The 19,089-nt window shown below is 51.2% G+C and overlaps 1 protein-coding gene across 5 annotated transcripts in view; it reads right to left on the bottom strand.

Annotated features, from left to right (window-relative positions):
* Window positions 1-18,776, bottom strand: part of SMOX (spermine oxidase) — a 35,067-nt gene extending 16,291 nt beyond the window's left edge. For 3 of the 5 annotated variants that reach the window (XM_020877061.2, XM_020877063.2, XM_070472380.1), the window contains exon 1: window positions 18,600-18,776. The gene's annotated coding sequence lies outside the window, so the exon portion shown is untranslated. Of the gene's footprint in view, window positions 1-2,955; window positions 3,054-18,599 lie in introns of those variants that run through there. The other 2 variants (XM_020877062.2, XM_070472379.1) reach the window with 2 other exon arrangements.
* Between the last annotated feature and the right edge of the window lie 313 nt (window positions 18,777-19,089).

Raw genomic sequence — 19,089 nt, 5'->3', positions numbered from 1 at the left:
TTGCTTAGTTGTGTCTGACTGTTTGTGACCCCATGGACTGTAGCCTGTCAGGCTCCTCTGTCCATGGAATTCTTCAGGCAAGAATACTAGAGTGGGTTGCCATTCCTTAGCTTCCCAACCCAGGAATCAAACCCAGGTCTTCTGCATTACAGGCAGATTCTTTACCATCTGAGCTATAGAGAAGTCATGGTGGAAACAGGTAAACAGGGGCCATATCAGTCACCTATTCCACTGGCCCTCACTGCTAACCCTAGTTCTCTGTCTCCACAAGCCTTGTCCCAGATGGGCCTATCAACCCCTGGGGCCCTTAAGCCAGAGACGCCGCAAGCACTGTCCATAGATGGCAAAATGAGGCATCTCCATCCTCCCGTAGAGTCAGTCTACCCCGGGATACAAACTGAAGGGAAGAGAGGAAACTATACATAGCAACACCTACTGTGTGCTGGGCCCTCAGGTAAATGCTGAACTGGACTTTTGGACCCTCTGTTACCTCAGAATAGGAGGGAGCACATTTGTTTTCTGTTGGTTTGTGCCATCTCTTCCTTTGAAATTTTTAAATTTTATGAGAAAATGCCTTACTGGAGAAGAAAAATCACTTAATGCTCCTTGGTGCTTGCCTCTCCTTCTCTTGCCTTCAGTAAATAAATAAATAAATAAATAAATAACATCCCCTTCCTTGATCTGTATGCATAGGAGAAACAGAACACCCTGTACTTTTGGAGCAGATAAAGGAGAGAAGAAAAAAGTGCTGGCTCAGCCAGGCAGGGAGGGGGAGGGGGAGGAGGAGGCGGAGAAGGAGCAGGGACAGGGCGAAAGACTCTTGCCTTCGGGCTCCTGTTTCCAAGGCGAAACAGGGGTAGGAGGGTAGGGCCCCCATGTCCCCAGGCAGGCCATGCCTAGTCGCTTCAAGAAATCAGGTCCACCCCGGTTCAAGATATCCAGATGCCTCACCGCCTCCCCACCCAACCCCCACCCCCCTCCTACCCTCACTCCCATTTTCTCTGGCCTGCAGGCCACCACCTCCCCCTGCAGGCCAGAGCCAACACTGCCCCAACTGAACCCACCCAAGTAGCCAAATTGGAAAGCAGACAGAAGAGAGAATAAAGGGAAGAAGGGCCTTGTCCTGTGGCAGGGTCACCAAAGAAGGATGAGTGAAGGCTACGAGGCCAGGTGCCATGAATGGGCACCAGCCACCAAGCACATGTCCACTGCCACTTTCCCACCCGCCCTCTCTCAACATACTCACCAGTTTCATTTTGTCACCCTCAGAAATTTACCCTCCAAGAAATTTAAAAAGTAAAAGAGATAGTCCTACCCAACCTGCCAAGAAGAATTTCCTAATTGCCAGATACTAAAAACATGTTTTAGTCCTGGCCTCCAACATCTAAATTTGCTGAGCCACTTTGCTGACCCAGAACTGAACTGGGGACACCATGCATCTCCTTATGCTTTCTCAACCACAGTAAAACCACTGAAGGGCCAGAGCACTCACAAGGCTCAAAAACATCCTAAGGAGAAGTTCTGCCCTTACCCCTCATGTCAAGTCTTGTCAACCCCACACCCCATATCACTGTTCTCCAGGTGCCTGCCTGCCTGCCTCCTCCGACTGAACCGCACTCCTGGAGGATTGTTGGACCTATTCCAAATTCCATCCCTTAAAGACAGCATGTTGTTTAGTCACTAAGTTGTGTCCAACTCTTTGTGACCCCATTGGACAACAGCACACCCGGCATCCCTGTCCCTCACTATCTCCCAGAGTTCGCCCAAGCTCATTCCATTGAGTCGGTAATGCCATCCAACCAAGACAAGCATAGCCAGGGATAAAAATCTAACAATTCATGAACATCTACTATGTACTTCTATGGGGAAGGCCTCAGTATGTCAGCCCTTGACCCCTCTGAACCCTGCTATTCTTTCCAGTTTCAGTTTTCACTCACACACACTCCCTCCCTGCTCCAAACATATACACGTACTCCAGCTTCACCAAAGACTCAGGTATCCCCAGCCTAGCCTCTCTGAAGGCCTATGGAAAACACTCCTCCCCACACATTAGAGAAGGGGGCTCTGGGTTCTCTGAACACATGTACAGCCTTGTGAAGGATACAGAGTTTGTGCAACTGTGTAACTGCACAACTCTGTGCTGACTGAAACACCAGCAAGGCCTGCTCCACTGATATTTCCTGAAGCTACAGACATCTTGGAAATGAGAGTTCTTTGCAGCCATCACCACCCAACCCCAGCCTGTTCCCAAAGCATGAGCATCTCACCCCCAGGAAATCCTGCTGCCTATTACTCGAGTGAGGCTGCAGTTCCACAATCACTGAGCGGGGCTGAGGTCCCAGACTAGACTGGTGACCCCTTCCTCAAGCCCTGGGAGTGAATCACAAGGAGTGTCAACGACCCAGGTTGGTGCAGGACGCCCCATCCCGCCCCGCCCCCCCCCAGTGTTGGAGCCCACTTCAGCCTATCAGGCTAATTCCCTCCCTAATAGTGACCACTGCAACAAAAACAATGCCACAAGGGACCAGCCTCCCAGGAGCCCCTCACCCTCCCAGAATTGTCTCTCAGAAGAAACAATGAAACAAAAGACAAAGTCTGCCTATCCTTGGCTCCCTTCTGAATGAAGGCTCAGGCTCCCAGATGGTCTGTCTCCCTGTCCTTTTCTCAGGGTCACCCCAGGATGAATGACCATATCCCAGACAACTGTATGACCAAAGCAGTTAGCCCACCTGGCTCACCTCCTGTCACCCTTTAGAATCCAGACTCCCAAGAGCTGAAGCACTCCAAAATGGGCCTAGCCCTTCCAATAAGCAGGCTTCTCTACGCCACATGCTTGCTCATGTGAGCTCTGTCCAGAGCTTTGGGGGCCACTTGCACCTTCCTCAAGCAAACTCAGGAACTTAAACAGGTCTCCTCCCAACAAATACTCCTAGTGCCCTGGGGAAGCAACCCTACCTCAGTTTCTCTGAAGGAACCCCTCTCTGCCTCAGGCTCCTCACAGGAGGGAGGGAGGGAGGGGAAGGAAAGCTGGGATACTGGTCCTGAGGAATCTCTCTGGACTGCCTGACAGGTCTGGGGAGGGATTTGGAGTCTCAAGGGCCCCCTAGACAATGCAATTATTCTTCAAATGTAAAAAACGCCCAGAAATCCCAGACCAGCTGCTTTGCACAGCGGCCCTGACAATGGGGCTCTGTGTCTGCCCATGAGGCTCCTCCCACCCTCAACCCCAGGGAAGGACTGAGCCTGAACTCCTCCTAGCCAGACCCTCTCCAGCCCTCCTCACCCAGGCTAGCCAGGCAGGAAGTGAAAAAAGTAGGATTGCTGAGCCAGGCCTGGCCAGTCACGGAAGGTAGGCTGGGTGGGTAAATGTGGGGACAAGGCAAGAGCAGTCTGTGACCCAAGAAGACACAGGGGGAAGGGGGAGAACACTGGCCTGGGAACCCAGAGACCTGGATTCAGGCCCCAGCTCAGTCTCTCTTGGCAGTGACCCCAGACTAGTGTCTTCCCTTCTCTGGGTCTCACCTCCAAGTACCTCTGAACTCACCCCAAAGGCATAGCACCTGTACCCCCTCTCCTGGACATATTTATTGAAGCCCCATCTGATGTGTAAATGCCTGCCTCCTCCTGTCTTTAAGTTTCCCTTCTGTAAAATGGGGATAGATACAGCTACCCGGTGGGACTGCTGGGAAAATTTAATGATAGCACAGAAAAAAGACGGGGCCATCTGCCAGGGTCACCTCAGAGAGGGAGGGAAAGGGAGGATGATACCCACAGAGAATAGTACAGAAGAGGGAGCCACCTCTTCTAGGGCCCAGAGCTCCGTTTCATGTGTAGAAGAACCTATCTTCATCTGAGCTTAGACTCCAGCGTCAACCTTGGCCCCAACCCTAATATCAGTGGACCTTGGCCTTGGCATCAACCAGACTATCCCACAGCCTGTGTATGACCGACCCCCCAACCTTGACTCAGCCTGACTATCCCACCAGTCTTGCCAGGGAGTGGGTGGGGAGTAGGCATCAGATACGGTGGCCATTTGCCAACTGTAAGCTCAATCAATGAAAAGGACAAAGCATGTGGGCTGCATTCTGCAGAGCCCTCCCACCAGCAGTGTTCTCTGGCCCTCACAGGCCAAGATGGGGAAGGGGTCTAGGGGCCCCATCTTCCTTCTTGGCACTTAGATTTTTCTCCAAGCATAATGTCTTTATTACCCACATCTCTTCCCTGTAACCACATGTGTAAAGTCCCTAAAAGCACAATTTTAAAAGGCTTTGTAAGCGTTTTTCAGAAGAGAAGTGGGGAGCCTGCCCTGCATGGAAAAAAGACAGCCCTAAACTCAGTGTCTGGGGGGTTGTCAGAGCCAAAGGCATGACCCACGAAGGCACTGGTGGGCAGGACAGGAAGGCATTCCTGGGGAGGTGAGTCCTTTGGCTAGTTTATATTTCCCTTGATGCTCTGCAAGGTGGGATAGACTAAGTGAATTGTTTCAGGAACCCAGCTTATAGCTGCCTGCAGAGACAGAAACCGGGGACTACCTGAGAAGGGGTGGAGGAGGGGAAAAAAGGAAGGGGAGAAGTCAGAGAAGGGGCAGGGTCCTTCTGATGGGCATAAAGCTCAGCTGGCAGTGGAACCAGGGTATCCATCCTAGAGATCCCACCCACCTTCAGCAAAAATGAGTGGATCGTGCTCTGACATCAAACTACTAGAGATCAAATTGCCAACATCCACAACCCGTACCTTGAATGAGGCCAGCTGGGACCCCAGACCCTATTAGCTGGTGTCCTGTGTCCCCAGCAAAGTCCTAAAGGCACAGGTTTCACTGTGGCTCCCTTTAGCTCACCCTTAGGATGAGACCTCATGGCCTGGATTCCCTCCCTCTGAGCAGGACCTGACACCCCAACTCTAACCACCTCTCTAGGAAGCCATTAACTCCAGAAGTATAAGAGACCACAGAGCTGATTACTATGCCAGTGACTACACTGGTGTGAGACTGCCCTTGGTGACATCAATCAGGCCATAGGCAGGGGAGAGCTGATGGGAGATGGTACTCATAGTCACTCAGTACTCTGGGAAGGGCTGAATCTGGAGAGAGAAAATCAGCCTCGAGACCATATTAGCCCTGTTCTGAGGCACCCAAATCACCATGGCCCTTAGGGAACCCCAGGAAGACACCTTTTCTTTCTCCTCTCATTCTCTTTTGTCTTTCCCCAACACCCCCCACACACACACACACGTATACACACACACTTTTATGTTTCCCTTGATGACTCAGCTTGCTAAATAGTTTCCTCCTTTGGGACTACCTTTAGCACCATGGTTTTCATGGAAACCATGGTTCACAGGAAAAACCCTCAGAGAGGACCCAAAGTGCAAGGATGAGGTCTAACTCTTAGTGACCCAGGGAAGACTCTGTTTTCTCATCTGCAAAATGGGTATTGCCATCACATTTGTTCTGTTCTCTAATGGATCTTAGGCTCCCATTCAAGTTCTTGGAGGGATATATGTTTTGCTTCCCTCAAGATGCAGCTTCCCCCTCCTTCATAGCAGCATTATTCACAATAGCCAAGATGGAATCCATTCAAGCATCCATCAATGGATGAATAAACAAAATGTGGTACATGCATATAATGGAATGTTATTCAGCCTTGAAAAGGAAGGAAATTCTAACACATGCAACAACATGGATGAACCTTGAAGACATGATGCTAAGTGAAATAAATCAGTCACAAAAGAACAAACACTGTATGATTCCACTTATATGAGGCACAAAGAATAGTCAAATTCACAGAGACAGAAAGTACAATGGGAGTTGTCAGGGACAGGGGAGTGGGGAAAAATGGGGTTAGTGTTTAAAGGGTACTGAATTTCAGTTTTGAAAAATGAAAAATAGTTCTGAAGATGGATAGTGGTGATGGTAGCACAACAATGCGAATATATTTAATACCACTGATCTGTATGCTCAAAAATGGATAAAATGATAATTTTTTTGTGTATTTAACAACAACAATAAAGTTGAGTGAGTGCTACTCTGTGACAGGCTCTCAAGATACAGAAACAGCCAGATGCCTCCCCATCAAGGATTGGGGTGACAGGTGTATGTGTGTGTGTGTGCCTGTGTGTGCCTGCGTGCGTGTGTGTGTGTTTCTGAGTGTGTGTTATTCGCTCAGTCATGTTCAACTCTTTGCAACCCCATGGACTGTAATCAATCAGGCTTCTCTGCCCATGGGATTTCCCAGGTAAGAATACTGGAATGGGTTGCCACTTCCTTCTCCAGGGGAATCTTCCCAACCTAGACATCGAACCCACATCACCTGCATTGGCAGGCAGATTCTTTACTCTCTGAGTCACCAGGGGTGACAGGTGCCACAAGGCAAAGCAGATAAGGGGAGAGGTAGCTGCTCTGTATGGGGCGGTCAGGGAAGCCTCTCTGACAGAGTGGCACCAGAGCAGAGGAAGTGGGAGGCAAGAGGGGACCAGAGCCCGCAAGTGTTGTGGTGACCTCCTAGGGATTTGCTGAACGAAGGAATGTGGAAGTAAGAGCAAGGATGGGTCAGCATGACTTGGGTGGCCAGTCATGACACCAGGACCAACCCTTACAAGTTCTCTGTCAACTGGTCATCTCCTTTCCCCCTCACAACAAGCCTGTGAAGTAGGAAAGACAAAAATTGGTTCAGGGACCCACAGGCAGGAGAAGGGCCCTGGTGGCCTGATTCCAGAGCCCAGGTCTTCTCTCCTTGGGACTTCAGGAGAGTTAGGAATGCTTCTCTGGGCCACCTCCCATCACCTCCCAAACACACAGCCTAGGGCCCCTCTCCCAGCCCCACTGCATAGGGCATCACCGGCAGGCATGGCCTTAACCAGCCCCAGAACTGAGCTAGTGTCCCCACATGGAGATCCTCCCATTCAGAAGATGGGGCACTTGAGGCCAGGGAGGTGTGAGCTGGCAGACAAAGAGGTAGCCTCCCGGCAGGACTTCTCCCCTCTCCCTGCCAGGAGCCGCAGCCTCACTGTTCTGGAGGGAAGGAAGACAGCACAGTCAGCAGTTTCCACTGACTCTTTCAAAATCACTGACAAGAACTGAGGCTTGTGAGACAGCTCGGCCAGGCGCGGTTCCCCCTTGCCTGCCCCTCGTGACTCTGCACAAAGCCGATCTGTGCTTCACCTCCAACCCCGGGGGGTGGGGGAGCTCTTAAGTAGAGTGGGGACCCCACCCATGGCTCTCTCAAGGAAAGATTTTCCTCTCCAGGAGAGGCTCCGGAGCTACGGGTGGGGTCCCCATTCTACCCAGCCCAGGACTCAGGCTCCTAATGGCATAGTTGGGCTATCCAAGGCTTTTGTTGGTTCAGGCAGCATTTGCAGGAAGAGGCTCCCCTTCATTCTAAACTCCCTTCCTGCAAAGCTCCCTCTTCAATGCTCACCACCCCCCAAACACAACATGGTTTATCACAGAGCACAGGTGGCATGCATGATCATGAAGAAAACATCCCTCCACAGTCCAGTTACTAAATAAACCCCAGAGTAAATCTCTATTTATTGAGCCCTTTGTGTGCCGGGCCCTGTGCTGGGCACTTTCCATTCATGGCATCATTTAATCCTCCCAAACACCCTGGTGCCCATTTAAAAGATGAGGAAACAGGCTCAGAAAGATTCACAGGTGTGATGGAGGCCACCCAGACAGTGTGAAGGGCAAAGCAGGCTTGTCAATGCCCAGCTCAGCTCTCTACCCCGCACTTGCCCACCTCTCAGGCCCTCGGTCAGCCACCCGGGGCAACAGGCCTGAGGACAGTCCTCGATCTGGCACTTCTGCCTTACCCCTCCCCACAGAGTGACACTGTACAAACTGTACCAGGCACCCAGGGCTAGCAGGAGGTGTCCCCAGCCCAGCAGTTTACCCTAGCTACACTGCCAAAACTTGCTGCCCAGAGGCCACTCGCCTCCTGGCCAAGGCATTAGTCAGGTGGGCTGTGGGTCCCATGGGGACTGACTTAAGGCTTGCCAGACCACAGCCCTTTGCCCTTGGTTTTACCCTCCATAAATAGTGACAAGGATGGTGATTTTGGTAGCACAAAATAAAATTCTAAGAGCAGCTAAATGATAATTCCCTCTAAACAGTCACCTCTTCTCTCTGGCCCAAGATTTTCCTCTCCTGGTAACTCCAAGGTAGTTTAACTGTGCTCTCCTTATACCCAGTAAAGAGCTCTTCATAAAGTTCAACCCTGAAGCAGAACACCACCGCCCTCCTCCCCTGCTATCACCTGCCAGCCTCAGAAAGAGCTGGAACCAAGTCAGAAAAGCCAATGGTATTCATTTCAAAATGCATATGTGGGCCCCATGATTAATCCATAAAACACCTACAGAGTTAAAACACTGAGCTTAGACAATGACATATTCTTCAAGTTCTTTTGTTGAGTTCAAAGACAAAAAACTCACCAGCATTTAGAATCAAGAAAAGTCTGTTCTTATAATTCTATCATCACTGTTACCACTATTTTTCACTGAGTATGTCTGAGGTACAGAGGGCAATGCTAAGCTTTTCACATGGAATGTTTAGGTTAATCATGTCAATATCCCCCTTCTACAGAGGACAAAACTGAGTGAGTTTCAGAGAGGTTCCACAACCTGTCATCTGACATAAGGCAATCCAGGATATACTAAGATATTAAGGCTCAGATTTTACTCTTTCTTAAAGCCAGAGAATGAAAATCAAATTCATCATCTTTTCTTGAGTTACTTTCTCAGATTAACTCAAATTTTTGCACTAATTGTATATGATTTTTAAAATTTTCCAAAACAGAAGAAAGTAAAAGAGATATGTGCATTCAACATTTAAAGACCTCACTTAAAAAATCTTTCCTATGAACATTTGCCCACTGGTGGTCCTGCGTGTCTCCTACTTTGTTGACTTAAGGTCTAGCTATTTGCCTGTCCACTCAGAGCATCCATCAGTCCTCTCTCCCTGGAGTCAGTAGTTTGGGGAGGTAGGGGGCGGGGTGGGGGGGGGGGGGCGGCGCGGCGCCTCTTGGCTGGACTGGCCTGGGGAAGAGCTCTGGTTGTGGGTAGGAAGGCATGGTTGAAGGTGTGGAGGCAGGCTCTGAGGGGTCTGTGACTTGAGAAAGGGGCATCAAACCAATGTCCTAGAACCCAGATTTGAGAGCTAGTCATGCCACTTGCTGGCACTGCCAGCATTCCCATGTTTGGGAAATTGCTCATGCCCCATGCACCAGAAGGAGAGGAATTATGTGTCCATCAGGGCCTCGGACAAGGCTGCAGAAGGTGGCTGGATTCTTTGTTCTGTTTCCTAATAAATTACAACTCATTTCCAAGTGCTACTTCTCTCAGCCTTAAATCACACCTTCCTTAACACCCTCCCCCAAGAAGCAGCTAGACAATAAAAGGAATCTGGACTGGCCTCTCTTGTGGCTTATTGGTAAAGAATCTATCTGCCAATGCAGGAGACATGGGTTCAATCCCTAGTCTGGGAAGATCCTACATGCCACAGGGCAGCTAAGCCCGAATGCCACAACTTCTGAGCCTGTGCTCTAGAGCCCAAGAGCCGCAACTACTGACGCCTGCATGCCTAAAGCCCTTGCTCCAACAAGAGAAGCCACCACAATGAGAAGCCCAGGCACCACAATTACAGACTAGCACCCAGTCACCACAGCTAGAGAAAAAGCCACACAGCAGTGAAGACCCAGCACAACCAAAAATAATTAATTAAAAACAAAATGGAATCTAGACTGAGAGGCAGGGGTACTGAATTTACCTGCCCCAACCCAGCTAAGCCACCCTGGTTTGGCTGAATCCAAATGTTTTTCTTCATCCCCTCCTACTGACTCCTGATTTAGAGAGAGCAGGAGAAACCTAGGGTTCCTGCCTATTTGAAGAAGAACCAGGGGCAAAGGAAGAAGAGAGTGCAGCTGAACTGGGTAAGAAAGCCCACGGAGCACCCAGGGCCTCCCTGAGGGCTGTAGTCAGCACATAGGGCGCTTACCCACATGCACTGTTACGGCAATTTCTGGATCGTTGTTTGAAATGCCCTACTCCATCGCCTCCACCTGAGCTGCTGAACAGGGTCTTCACACCTCAGAGGAAATGAGGTGTGGCAAGGGACAAGGCAGGGTGACCTCACTGACCTCCTGTCCCAGTGACAGGGGAGGCAGGGGGAGCACAGGCCCAGGGATTCTCCCTGTCCTACACTTTAGACACCCCTTCCGGGAAGGTGACAAAAGTGAGATTCTTAACCTTTTGGGAAAATGACTCAGCTCTGATAACCTAAGAGTCATATGAGCAGTTCACTCACTCCTGGCCCCATGCTTGAGACATGAAAGGGCGCAGCAATTCTCTTCGGAAGCCCAACGGGGAGTCCTATACTCCTAACCCACCATCACACCCAGCCACCTTTCTCACTCAAACACTGTTCTGATCAAACCACTGCCCTGCCCAAAAACCTTCAACAGTTCCCAGTGGCCTAATGAATGAAGACAGGTCCCTGACACCTCTTCCCTGCCCTCAGGCCCCTTGTCTTCTGCACACACCCACTGGACCCCAAGACTCCCACACCCAGACCTGGCCCACAGGGCATGTGAAACCTCCGCCTTCTGCCCAGATCTCCCCACCCTGCTAGCCACTCCCCCAGAAAGCCAGTCCTCACTCACTCTTTCTCTTGCCCTTCCAGATCACTCTTCTGTTCTAATCAAGACCCTACCCCGAGCCTCAAGGTGAATGCAAAGAAAAAGAGAGTAAGCCGGGCTGTCAGGCAAGAAAAGGGAAATTTGTTAGAGTGAAAAGAGAGGGTGACTGGCCCTTAAGGAGAACCATCGTCCTCCCTTTCTGACAGGGTCTTTCTTATACCCCACCAATGAAAAATTCTCTGAAGAGGTGGTTAATTTTTAGCCTGTAGTTGAGTCCTGTGGTCACATAGCCAGAGGTCTGGAATCTGGTGGTCTCGTAGCTTTGAGAAGGTAGGCCAGTGAGAAAACAGAATGTCATTTGGGCAATTTGGTCATCTCAAGGATCTCTGTGATTTTATTGTTTGCAAGGTCAACATAATGAGCCATCTTAACAATGAGACCCCATGTGGGCCTTATCAAGGCTCTCTCCTGACCTTTGTACCTTTCAAATCTCTGATAGTCGCTTCCCCAGGATCCTCCTGGAGACACTGCCTGCAGCCATGTCAATCACATTAAGAGCAGGCAACAAAAATCTGGGTGTCACACAACCCTATGAAGGAGATAGCATTATCCTCACAGTACCAATGAGACCGAGGCATAGAGAGGTTTTAGCTTCTTGTCCAGGGATCACAGTCCCACTCTCTGAGATGAAAAGATGGGAGAGAACTTGTAGGGCAAGAAGACGGCAGGGAATGATGGGGTAGGAGGCCCTCCCAGAATCCCTAAGACTCAGGCCTGGCTACTGTTGGGTCCCTTGCCCACCCACCAAGTGAAGCAAAGCTTCCTAGAACCCAGGACTCGTTCTGGGTCCCAGTCTCCTCCTGGCCATCCCTCCCTCTACAGCACCTTTTTCTTCCACTGACTGTCCAAACTGAACCCAAACCACCAAGTCCACCTCTGCCAGGAAGCTATTGCTCCATCCTACCTCCCCTCCCTGGCACTTCTGGGCCCACCTGTCACCCATGTTTATAGTCTCTCATGGAACAACATCCTCCCACGTCAGCCCTTCCCACCAGGTGTTTTATTGGTCAGTTAGTCATTATAAGTTGTCTTCAAAAAAATTTTCTTTGTATGATCAAATCAGTTTAGGAAATACCAGTTTCTTTTCTACAGGACTTGTCAGAGTCTTTTAAACGCTTTCTGAGTCTCCCACAGAGTTGTGGAGTAGCTTTTCCAGTTTCTTCCCCGTGTTTGTCCCCTGAAACCTTGAGGCTTCTCAGAACAGTCTTTGAGAAACACTTCCTCCTCCCATCCCCTCAGGCTTCCCCCGATGGCTCAGCAGTAAAGAATCAACCTGCCAAAGCAGGAGATGCAGGCTCGATCCACAGGAGAAGGAAACGGCAAGCCACTCCAGCATTCTTGCCTAGGAAATCCCATGGACTGAGGAGCCTGGCGGGCTGCAGTCCATGGGGTCACAAAGAGTTAGACACAACGACTAAACAGCAACAGTCCACCCCTTCAGGACAGCCTGCACAGCAGGGAGCACATGGGTAGGAATCAAGGAGGGGAGCACAGGGTCCCCTTTTAGGAGTTATGAGTGACATTTTGGGAGCTCAGCCTGAAAGCCCCTCTTGGAACTGCCCGGGGCAGCAGAACCAGTGTCTTTAGAGTCTGCTCTTCCTACCTTCCTTTGGGTAAGGTGACTGCCTACACTTCTGCTAGGGTCTAGAGGGACCTCATTTGACCAGTGGCCTCAGACACTACCCTTCAGGCTATGCACAGCTCAGAGAACAAGGGGTCTTGGGAGATTCCCCCAAATCAAGCTGGATAGCTCTTCTAGGCAAATCACTCACTCTACTCCATCATTAGCACATGAGTTTCAATAGTAATCCAGGATTGAAATGTATTAAGCTGCCATTCTGGAAAGATGCAGTGTTCCACTCAACAAACCCTGCAACTCTCCCCACTGCTCCCCAAGGAGGGGACTGAATCCCTCAATTTACAGGAAACTGAGGCCTCAAAGCAGAGCAGACACTTGTGTGTAGTGACCCAGCCAGGGGCAGAGCAGAGAGAAGCATTCAGGCCTCCCCACTCCCACGTGGCCCAGCAGCAACTCATGCAACCATCAGGGCAGCTACAAGAACTCACGCAGGCCAGGCGGGGATAAGCGTTACTTGCTGGGGGATGATGGCTCAGCAGCTGGGGAGACTTTCGGGACTTTGAGGAGAAGATGGCATGTCTAGGGCTGGAGTCAGCTGTTTCCCTAATCTCCTTGGCCACACCCTGGCTGGAGGAAGGGTGCTCACCCCAGATTGGCTAACCATAGGCCGGCTTGGCTGTGGGGAGAGATAAGATGCCCTACATGCTACCCGCATGTCATCTTGCCCTGGGGCAGTCACCTAAGATACTTTCTCATGGTTTGGGGAGCTCCTCAAAGTCTGGCAACCTAGAAATCAGGCTTGTGTTCCCAACCTGAGACCCAAGTCCCCAGCAGCCCCTCACTTGGCCCCACCTCCCAACAGAGTAGCCCCTCCATCCCATACCCTCTTCATAACTCCCCTCTGCCCTGCCCTCATACAAGTAGTCTCTACACCTCACCCAACACGGTCCACAGGAGCCAAGACAGTCTCCTTTACCTGTTTCAGGTCTCACCTGATCATTGCCAATCCTGCATCTGCCTGGCCCAAAGTCCCCAGTCTCAACCCTCACTACACAAAGATAACCCATAAGCCAGCAGCATCACACCACCCAGGAGCTTGTTAGAAATGCAGAGTCTCGGGCCCCATCCCAGACCTGCTGTAATGGAACCTGAATATTATTAACAAGCTGCCCAGATGACACACATGTATGCTAGAGTTTGAGAAACACTTTTATAGACCACTGATGTAATCAAGTCCTTGCACCCATGGCAAGCTTCGACGGCTCCTTGGGGGCCTGGTGAATCAAGTCTAGACTCAGTGGCTTGGCAATCAATGCTTCAGCTGACTTGTCCAGGCTTGGGCTCCCACTCCACCTCAGGAAAACCATACCCTCCTGTGTTGGCCAAAGTCACCCAGGACTTCAGAGCCCCCTTAAAGCATCACCTCCTCCAAGAAGCTGTCCTGAACCACGTTCTACCATATCACAACTGGCGTGGCTCACTCTTATTTCCTGATTAGTGGGGACCCTGACCTGTGTTCCCAGTGGCTCCAAGCACCAGGATGGGGCACAGAAGATGTCAGATGCCAATTCCAGGTAACAAGGCCCAGTGACAGTTATTGGGAAGTCCACCCTCAGCTCTAGCCTGTCTTCACCTCAACTCAGCAGACAAGGACTCAGGCAGGGTAGACAAGCCCATTGTATACTTCAGAGAAGAAGTACTCCTCAGAAACATGGGCTTAATGAGCTTCCAGCAGCAAGGTGGAAAATGCAGAAGAGAACACCACCGAATCTCCCTCTTTTCCTCGGGGACTGGGAGGTCTGCTGAGATAGATAAGCAGATCCCTTAAAACCTGGGGTCAGAATGTGGAGCAAGGAGACTCCATCCCTGTGTGGTCAACAAACCTTTTTTCTGCCTTTTAGCCAGGCCCCTGGAAGGCCAAGTCACCTGCCCCGAGGCATCCTCATGACCAAACAGGAAAACCTCAAAGGACAAGGCTGCCACACCCTCCTGCCCACCCCCTCCTTTCTGGCCCAGTTCCTGCAGGCTGGCATCCCATGGGAAGTCCTCCCTCCTTTACCCTGGGTCTGCAAGAAGGTATTCAAGCATGGACCTCAAGGAGTTACTGGCTTCCACAGCCTCTGGGGATCAAAGAAAAAAAAGTCTCTTGACTCTCATTTTACAGACACAAAAAGAAGTAAGGTCAGGGCCAATACTGAAGTAGATTAAGCTCTTTTCAGCTCCCATTTCTCTGTTCCCCCAGTTCTACTCCCACCTTCAACCCAGCCCTACTTAGACCCTCATCCAGGTTTCCCAAGGCCAAGTCTGAACCTCCACCTCATAACATCCTAGATGGAATCCAAAACAGGCTAGTTTATCTGCAGAGCTCCTATCTGACCTCTCTGGAGTGGCCACAGGCAGATGAAGAGGGCAATGGGGCAATGCTGAATCAAAGAAGTGACATTCTAATGGTGGCATCTCAAGCAGGGAGCTGTTTTGGTACCAGAACAAAATGTCCTCCCTAGCTCCCCGAAATCACATTATGCATGACATCCTACTTGGCCTGGGCACAGTGCCCCTCCTAGAAGAAAAGGGGAGACATGAAACAGACAGACTCAGCCACCCACTCTGAGTAAGGACCCCTTCTACCTTAGAGGGTTTGACTTCTTTCCTACCTCTCCAGCCCCAAGGCCAAACACCTTTGGGAATCAGGAAAAAAACACTTGTTAAAAAGACTTCAGCTTGCATATCTGAGAGGTAAGACAGAAGTGACAGAGTAGAGTGACTTAGAGCATGGATTCTGAAGCCAGATTGCCTAAGTTCAAATCCTTGCTCTGTCACTACTGAGCTGTATGACTATGCCGGTTGGTCTTCCAATCTGTAAAATGGGAATAAGTCCTACCTTATAGAGCTGTTAAGAGGATGAAAGGAGCTAATATTTGCACAGTCCTTAGAATATTCCCTGGCACCCAGTGAGTATACCAGAGCCCTGGACTAGCCTCTTGGCCTCTGCTCAATTTCTCCCACCCAGGACACCCTCTTTTCTGCCCCCTCTATCCCAGCTCAAAGCCTTTCCTTCGCATGCCGACCCAGTTGTGATCTGAACCCCAAGCCTCTAGGTGTAGCACTTACCTCACAATGTTATCTTGGTCCATCACCAGTCTCCCTGTCTAGGGCTGAGCTTCCCACTCCCAGATCTGAAGACCCTTGACTCCTAGCCCTCCATTCTGAGAGCACTAGCCAAACAGCTCAGTTCTCAGCTGGGCTCCTCTGTGCAAAGAGGAGAGCTGTGGGTGGGAAGATAAAGGACTAGAGGACCCCCCCCCCCCAACCTCAGCTTCTTCCTCCCCTTCAACTCTCTGCCCTCAGGGCTGGGTACCCAGCAGTCACCCTAACCTGAAATAAAGCCCTGGCTGCGCAGGCCATCTCTATCTCCTGAGTTAGAAAACATACACAAGCACACAGGTACATACCCTTCTGTTGACCTAATCTGGATTTCCACCAAAGGGAGCAAAGGAAATCATTGATCCCCAACCCAGAGCAATCCACATCAACTCCACACCCCCCAAATCCAGCCAGTCTCCCACTACGTGTACAGGCCTACCTTTAAGCCATTTGTACCATCTCTACTTCCCTTTTTCCCACTGGCCCCCTCAGATTCTTGCATGATTTGCACAACTGCTTTCAAGGAAAGAAAATAAAAGTCCTATGATCACTTGAAATTTACAGGGGGCTCTGGCACTGCCTGACCTTCCCACCTGGCTGAAGATTGCCTGAGTATTGGCTACATTCCAGGCACTCTGCTAGATGCTCCAGATGCAACAGTGGGCCAGTCCTTAGGACGCTACACGGAGTAAACAGACAAGTGCAACAAATGGTTGTGAACTGTGACAAGCATAATGAAGAAAGTAAATCAGGTGCTATGATGAATTACAAAGAATGATGGGAAGACATATTTGAGGTAAGACCTGAAAAATAAGAAGGAGCAGAGCCAGTCCAGTAGAAAACCTTGGAAGTACATTCTAGGCAGAGAAAACAGCACAGGCAAAGGCCACAGGGCAGGAAAAAGCTTAGGTGTTCAAATGGCAGAAGTGATTCAGGTGTGGCTGTCAGAAAAATGCAAAGGGGACAGTGGTCAGGATTAGCCTAGGAGAGGTCAGCAGTGACCAGATCATTGAAGACCTGAAAGGCCAGGGGAAAGCTTTGAAATTTTACTCCAAGTGCAAAAGGGAGCTGTTGAGGGTCTTAGAGGAATGAGAGACTACTCAATACTTTTCTAAAATGTTCTTATTGCTGTTAAAATGGATTTGAGGACACAACTGCAGACTTGGGGAAGGCAGGCAGAAGCTACTACAATATTCAAGCAAGACAGAAAAGGTAGCTTGGCCTGGGGCAGTAGCCTAGGGCAGTAGCATGGAGTCAAGAGTATGAAGAATAGCCTGAGATAGATTTGGCAAAAGAACTTGATGTAGTACCAGCTGTGGAGAGAAGGAAAAAAGATGCCACCTAGTTTCCTGTCTTTGATGGCAGGTGAGTTATGGGGCCTTTACTGAGATGGGAAGGCCAGAGGAGGGTCATGCTTGGGGAGTGCAGTCAGGATTCTGTTTCATCCATATTAAGTTTTCATACCTATAACATCATAAATCATTAGATTGTGGCTAGATAGCTTGAAACTGAAGATAAAATTTGCTACATAAAATTATGAGAATGAAAATGATGTACATTTAAGATTTGTGCTAGTAAATTAATGTTTGATTTTAATGATTTTAAAAATTATAAGAAAAAATGAGAGCTTGAGGGGAACGTAAATAGAAGGGACTCAGGAGAAAGGAGGGAGCTAAGAACAGAGCCCAGAATCCTCCAACATTTACAACTGTGTGAAGGAGTCATCCTTAAAAACAAGTAATTTGGTAGGAGGAAAGGGGGTTTGTGAGGAAGAAAACCAACAGTCAAGAGAGGACATTGCAAAGAATGAACTAGACCAAGGGAGGTCAAGGAATATCTGCTTGTAGGGGAGTGTAAACCACTGGAGACCTTTGCTAGGGCAGTTTCAATGAAGTGGTGGGACCAAAGCCAGGTCAAGTGAGCTGAAGAACACAGCGACCATAGGTACAGGCAGCTCTCTGGAGAAGTTTTGCTGTGAAGGGAAGTGAGGTTATCTGTAGCTGGGGGAGAATGAGGGATGAAGAAAAAAAGATGGGGGGGGGAATCATAAAATGGAAGTGGTAGGGTGCCAAAGCATGTTAAGAAGTACTGCTGTGAATGATCCAGGAGGAGAGGTAACTGAAGAATGAGACAGGGAGCAGACTACCTTGGAATCCTAGTGGAGGCATTAGCCTGTGGCAGGAACTGGGATGCTTCAACCTCAACTAACAAGAGGAAAGGGGAGGAGGGGCAAAGAGGCAAAATGCAGATGTGGGTCCTTCACTACACACTTTCAGATGCATGCATGCCCATTCCAATGACCCCACCTTAAACACCTGCCGTTTTGCTGCCTGCTCCAAACATAGACAAGTTACCCACCTACTTTGCGGTCTGGCACGGGATGTGCAACCACCGGCAGATCCTGCAACCAACCTGTGGGCACAACTCACCACAGGTGCCAGCTACAGCGCTTGTCTTATCAGGCCATGCCTTTTCCTAGTGCAAGCTCCGAGGGGGTCCCTAGGCCTCTCACCAGCTCTATCTCTAAGCCCTTCCCCCAAATTGAGCACTCAACACTCCTTACCCTTCTCCGAGAAGGTAGGGAGCCTAGCCTACAGCAGCCTGTGAGCACCTAGTTGGCTCTTCGGAGAGAGCTGCTCCCCACCCTGTCCGGGGGACTCCCCCCATACCTCCTGCGAGGAGACTACCTGGACGCCCTTTGGGAGGACGGCCCAGACTCTTCCAGCGTCCCGACCATCGCCCTGGCGCCTTCTCTTTCCTCCCCAGTGCCCACCCTCTGGGTCTCCCCAGCAGTCGCGGGGCGTCAGCGCCCGGCTTTGTCTGCTCCCACCGAGGACGCCCGCCGGGCGCACTGGGTGCTCTCCTGCCGCACGCAGCCCCAGGGTCCCGCCTGCCCTCCACCCCAGCGCAGCCCCTGCCCCGGGAACCACCGCCGCCGGGTCGGACCGCCGCCTCCCGCAACACGAGCAAAGGGGCGCGGCACCCACCGCCCTCGGCAGCCTCCGGGAACGCCGGATACCCTCGCCCTCCCGCGTGACCGCCGCTCTAGCTGCCGGAGCCCCGGACCGGCCGAGCCCTCGGGGCTACTGCGGGCCCCTCACCCTCCCACGGTCGACTCAGCCCCAGCCTGAGCCCGAACGGGGCCGGCGGCCGGGGGTCGAGGATCGGGGAGCAGGCGTGCGCTGTACCTTTCCCTGCTGAGCCGGGGAAGAGAGTTTTCCGCGAGCGGCGCTCCACCTCGGCCTCCTCCGCCTCCCCTTCTCCTCCGCCGCCTGGCTTCCTCCTCCAGCCGCCGCTGGGACCTTAGGGGCCCGAGCCAGCCGCCGCGGCCTGTGTGGGGCCCCGTTCAGCCTCGCGTCCCCGACCCACCCCGCCCAATCCGTTCAGGCCCAGCCCCCGCTCCGCCTATAGGCGGGGACGCGCCGAGCTCCTCCCAGACTCGGCTGGCCAGGGGCGGGGAGGCTGGAGGCCGCGTTGGCAGAGGACCTCTGTGTCCCTTCTTGCAGAGGGACCGGGACTCAGCGCTCCCCACCTGAGCTCCAACGTCCCCTCCTCAATCTGGGCACCTAACGTTCCCACCTGTCCCCCAAAAGAAAAGCAGTTAGTCCAGCCCTGCCTGCCCTGTGCTTGGGCGTAAGGTGGAGCCCAAGCTGCCTGCCAGGCAACAAGCAGAGCTAA

The sequence above is a fragment of the Odocoileus virginianus genome, chromosome 9 (assembly GCF_023699985.2).
Source record: "Odocoileus virginianus isolate 20LAN1187 ecotype Illinois chromosome 9, Ovbor_1.2, whole genome shotgun sequence".
Lineage (NCBI taxonomy): Eukaryota > Metazoa > Chordata > Mammalia > Artiodactyla > Cervidae > Odocoileus > Odocoileus virginianus.
Note: the sequence above shows the minus strand (reverse complement) of the source record. Positions and strands in the feature narration are given on the sequence as shown.